Genomic DNA, 6,000 nt, shown 5'->3' on the forward strand with positions numbered 1-6,000 from the left:
AGATGCTACAGTGATGGGTGCATAAAAATAATTAAATACAGATAAATAGACCGTAACAACTTCACCAGTGCCAGTTGTTGTAACACGGAGTTACGTATCAAAAATGCAGGGCCAGAAAATTACCTGAATTTCTAACTAGTGCAGGAAAACTTTCCATAGACACTGTGACAGGCAAACAGAGCTCAGTGCTAACCTTTTTCCCCATGTCCAAGACTAAATTTCATGCAGCTAAATGGAAATTCAAAGTTTTCAGTCTCGTTCTGTAACTTTTCCAGTGGTTTTGTTTGTGAAATCAAAACCTGTGAGTGTAGACGTGGTGAGTAAAGGCCACCTCTTTTCTCTGCCACACCATCAGCTGTTGACATGAGACCAGGAGATGCTCCTGCCTGGAGAAATGCTGTTGTTCCATGGATTGGGAACAATGTTAGCTGGAGCTGTGGTTCCTAAACCAAGTACCAAGAAAACAGCTGCTGGTGATTCCTGTCTCCTGCACCCTTGTGTCGACACTCGTATTCTTCCTATCTAAGTTACTTGTGCACTTTCAATTGGATGTAGTGGGTTTCTTTCCATATCCCAGGCTGGTTTCTGAAATAATTCTGGCCTTTTAAATGTCTCCCAAGGGGTTTCATTTCATGGTGAGTGAAGATGTTCCACTGCACAGGGAGACAGAGATTTGCAGATGCTGAGGCTAGAACAGGAGCTAGAACTAAAATTAGGACTGGGACATCCCTGCTGAGACTAGAACAGGAAAATTAAACTAAATTAAACTAAAACAGGAGTCCTCTGAAGGTCTCAGGTCTCTGTCTGGACAATGGGAAGAGCAGAAAAGGACCCTCATGTGCTGTATTCCCCTGTCCAACAGTGCAGAAACCACCGTGGAAAATAAGTGATGGAGATACCTCATAATAACAGGATAATAATATTTCCGCCTGGTTTGCTCAAAAAGAAATGAGTAGGATGCTTAGGGGGTCTGTCCTCACCATGCCAAGAGAAAAACTATTCTGTGATGAAAACAGGTTGTAAAGCCACCTTTATCTCCCCTTGGCAGATGCACACTGGGCCCAGCCCTTGCTGAAGTTCAAGTGCTCCCTGCAAGGCACTTTCCATTTTTCCTCCAAAAAAAGGTGGGGGAACAACTTTACACCCCATTTGCGTTGTGTGGGTTCACATGAGGTTCAATGCAGGAAAATGATGATGGGGTGCTGAGTCCCTGTTGATTTCAGTGGGAGTTTGCCTTGAATGGGGGAATTTGGGAGAGGCTGAGCCCAGGATTTGTGTGTGTTTGCTCACGGATCAGCAAGGAACACGCATCTGCAATGGAATATGCACTTTGTTAGGTTAAGAAACATTTCTTTATGCTCTGCAAAGCAAGTGAATAAAATCGAGGGGGAAATATACACTGTGTCAGCTTGCCTGTGCGGGAAAAATACTTTATTTTCTGTTGTAAAGACAAAGAGTACAGAAGGAAAAAGTGCAGGGGTGTGTATGATCATCCTATACGAGTACATTAGTAAAGCACTGTGGTAGCAGTCGTGTTGTGAACTTAAAGCCACCCCTAATTAAACTGTCTGCATCCCCCAGCATTCCCCTGTAATGATGTCAAGCCGTGCAGCAATTAGTTGTCTCTCCGTGAAAGTAAACACTGTTTGTAAATCATATAAATTTAACCTGCTTGCCTTCTCAGGAAGCTCTAAGAAGGGAATTAATTATTATTGTAGATTTTGGAGTTATGATTTATTGAATCATTTTTTGATCTAATGTTTTCTGTGGTTCGTGGCAATTAATTTTGGGAGCAAAGGTAGGACTTATTAAAAACCTGGGATATGATTTGGGGTGGGACTAATGGTGTGCAAAATATTTTATTGCACTAACACAACTGCTGGGGGTTTCTTTTAAATTGAGATTTAGTCCATTCAAAGGATGCAAGTGCCCTGACCTTTCAGCCTTCTGCCTTTTGCACCTCCGGTACTACTTCAAGCTAATTTGCATGTGAAGTTTGAATCCTGAAGAAAGATGCCCTTCTGCAGTAGTTCATCTTCTCTTTAGAGATCAGACTAAATGCCCGTGGCAATATGCTGGGAAACACAGCACATTACCATGAAATAGCTCCATTAGAGACAAAGAAATGTAAACAAAACAAACACATTTGCCACTGGTTTTAGCTCAATTATATTTCTCCTATTGATGGTGTTGCCTAAAATGAAAAAGTGCTCGCGACCTAAATTTAGTAAACCTTTTGTTGCAATTTACTCCAGCAAAACCTCTGTTGCTGGAGGTGGATGGTTTACCTGAGCCATCAGCTACATAGCACGTTTATGGTTATTGTATTTTACAGGTTGATAGATTTTTATATTCTGTCCAAGTCAGGATCTTACACCACCTGGTTTATTATTTAGTAATTTACAGTGCAGTCAGGCATGTTTGGTTTAATGTAGGATAAACTTATAAATCTATTGTTCCTCCAGTTGCTGGGGTTGGTGTGCAATGAACTACAGAGCTTGATGCGTACATACATTTCAGCTCTGCTTATTTTCTTTGATAGGGAAGCAGGCAATAGATAACACAGTGACAGTAGCATCCCGGGGGACAGCAAAATGTGAGAGCAACACACCGTCAGGTTAGTAGGTCATTATTGTATGAGCACTGAGCCATTAATTGACTACTGTACCAGGCTCAATCTGTGTCAGATTATGGCTTTTGGCAGCAAGAACTGTTATCTAATAGCTAACTTTGTTTCTCTACTGTCTTTTTATTAGGTTTTTGGATAAAATTATACCTAAAAAGGTAAATATATTTGTTGCACTTAAAAAAAAACCCCAAAAACCCAGCCAAACCAAACCAACATAGAGGATAGTGGTAATGTCAATAGGTAAAGATTCCTAGAAGGGAGCAGCTAGCAGAGTGTTTTGCTAATATTTGTGAGTACTTTTTTACAAACTTGAGCAGTCAGATACTTTATTTAGGGGGAATAGATATTATGGGTGCAAAAGGATCAGAAACTGATAGGTGGTGCCTGAATTATTTTGTTAATCTGCAGCATTGGGTGGCAATAAGAGAATACCCAGACTGTAACAACAACAATGACCATCATTTGTAGAAACCTTGCTGCTTTCTCCTAAAATCTGTCCTGAAAAGAAGGGAATTGTCAGTCCTGGCATGGGAGATGGTCACAGAAGAGACCCAGCTTGTGGCAGAGCTGTGGCATCTTCCCCTGGCACCTGGCTCCCGCTGGAGCAGGCCCATGGCCGAGCTGCATAATAAGGGAAGGAATCAGTGATCTGAGGAAGATTTCAGGGAACAAATCATCTGTTCTTTGGCCACTGGCAGCAGGCAGGGTGGTCCTCAGCCACCTGTGTCCATTAGAGGGCAAAATCCTGGCTTTAACAGGCAGTGGGAGGCTGAGGATGTTGGTGCTCAGCCCAGTGCTCAGGTGAGGCAGGATTTTGAGCTGGGTTTAAGGATGAATCCTGTGTGCTGTTCAGAGGTGATTTCAGGTTTCTGCCATCTTTCAGCTGAGATCTTTTGGGATATCTCAGGCTGGGGCTAAAATGCTGTTTTACCTCATCCCTGCACCTGCCAAGTCCAAATCCAGGTGTTTCAGCCCAGATGAGAGCATGAGTTAAAAATTGCTCAGGTCTGGAAAGGCCTTTGCTAAGAGCTGGAGTGGGTGGGATGGACCCTGGTGAGGTGGGTGTGTGTTTATGGGCTCGGCTCTAAACCAGCTCTCCCTGTTGTCCGTAACTCCTGAGGATTCCTCAATCCTCCAGGGATGCTGGCAGGGTTTTGGGGTGCATTCCAGCTGTGAGACACATCTGCTGCTGTTTGACAGTGCTGTTCAAGTGATGGAGCCCCAGTTTAATTTCTGCCCGTACCCATAAATCGACCTGCCTGTGACCTTGGGCAAAATAGTTAATCCAGCCAGCCCTCAGTTTCCCTCTTTTGCTCCCCATTAAAAATGATTTGCTGTCCCAGGGTGTCGGGCTGGGCAGGAGAACCCAGGGTGATGGCTGATAATTATTGATATGGGAAACCCTGTGAGAAGGTGGGGAAGTAAGACAGAAACCTTTATTTCATTAAAATCATATTTCTATTGAATGCTATTACAGTTATTATTTTGCAGATCCCATTTCTCTGCCACGTGTCTGAATTTGAATAATTTCCACCGGATTTCTCGCCCTGTTAAAAGACGTGGATAAAAATGTGCAACAATTGAGCTCTGAGCATTTCATCTCGTTTTGTTATTCCGGGCTTTCTCCTTTTTCTTACAGCAAAATCATTTCTAGAAATTGGATAGCAATATGTAAAATACATTTTTTTCAGGCAGTGATGGCTGATTACATTGATTCTACACAATGTAGGGCTCTTAATGGGGATTTCTGGCTCCCATTTGCTGTAAATTTCTGGTTCCTATTTGCTGCAAATTTCTGGTTCCCATTTGCTGCATCATGTGACGAGGCTGTTTCTATGGTCTCTGCTGCATCTTGTCCCCCTGGCGTTTTTTTTACAAACTCATTTGGAAGAATTAACTACCTTTTACGTATTTAAAATTTGACTCCACGGAAATCGATGTACAAATAATTTTTATGGTTACAATAAGTAGGTTCCATAACACAACAGAAATATCTGTATGTAAATCTTGCCTTGGAGGTAGCTATCTACTGTACATCCCAGTACTTATCCCACTTTCACACCTAATTTTCTTTGTGAATCACACATAAAACTCACATATTCTCTGCTGTGCAATGAAATCATGAATTCTTAGCATGCCCACACATAAGACATTTCTCTGAGAATAATATCCATAACTATTTTTTAAGGGGGGGAAAAAAAAAGCCAGGGAAGGTTTTGGTGCACCATTTATTTTTATGATAATTTAAATATGTTAATACCATACCTAAGAGTTTTATATACATACACATTTTGCATAAAGAAGAGCTTTTACTCTCAAGCTTCACTTGGCGAGGTTGGGAGGGGGAGAGGGAAACCCATTCAGGTGTCTTTGGACACAAGATTAAACAACGCCAGAAAACTCCATTCTCTCCAGACTTTTCACAACTGCACAGCAGCTGAAAAACACAGATTTCTTTTTTCAAACAGGTGTGTTAAAATTAACCCTCACAGATCTGTGAGGGTATTTGATAAAAGGATCGATGCAGCCGGGATGCCCCTGGACCTGTGGGAAGCAGCTCTGTGCTGGATGGAAATGCAGTTAAATGGATTTTTATTTCTTGTTTCCTCCTTCCTGGAATCGTTAGGGTTGGAAAAACTCTCCAAGATGAGCATCCAGCCATGCCTTGGTTTTGATGTCAGTGCCAGGGCCCGTTGTGGTCCCTGCAGGGACACTCCTGGGGGTTACACCAGCTCTGGTCCCTTCCCCTCCCTGCACTTGAGGGGGTTTTGCTCAGTCCAGGTCTGAGGGATAAATCCCTCCTCTGCAACCCTCACTGACAGGACAAAGCCTCCCAGACCTGGTTCTCAGCAAGCACACCCTGAGGATGCTGCTGCAAAAAGATGAACTTTTGTTGTTTTGCCTTTAATTGCAAATATTGCAATTCTCGAAATACAATAATTCTTGAAAATAAGAGATTCCCAAAAAATACCAGCAAAATGCAGCACAAGCAGAACACGAACGCTTCAGATCATTAATAGATATTAAAAGTATGGACAAAGTAATTTAGAAGATTTATTTTTTAAATGTATTATGTGATTGCTGTTGTCTGGGCTTTTTTAAAGTGGATCTATGTAATGGTTGGGGAATTTCCTGGAGGAAAACTGTCGTGCAATTAACCCTTGAGTGCAGTTAGACCTGGCAAACACAGTCCTGAGGACCTTCACCACTGAGCAGAGCTGAGCCAGCTTTGTGCAGGAGTTGGTCCTTCCAGCCCCGATGTCCCAGGGAAAGGGGGGCTGTTGGAAGGAGGGGGAATGCGGGTGCCCTCAAGTGTCACCTCACCTGGGTGCTGGGAGGGGCCTCAAAAGCATTAAAGATCTCATCAAACC

The sequence above is a fragment of the Corvus hawaiiensis genome, chromosome 8, assembly GCF_020740725.1.
Source record: "Corvus hawaiiensis isolate bCorHaw1 chromosome 8, bCorHaw1.pri.cur, whole genome shotgun sequence".
NCBI classification, from domain to species: Eukaryota; Metazoa; Chordata; class Aves; order Passeriformes; family Corvidae; genus Corvus; species Corvus hawaiiensis.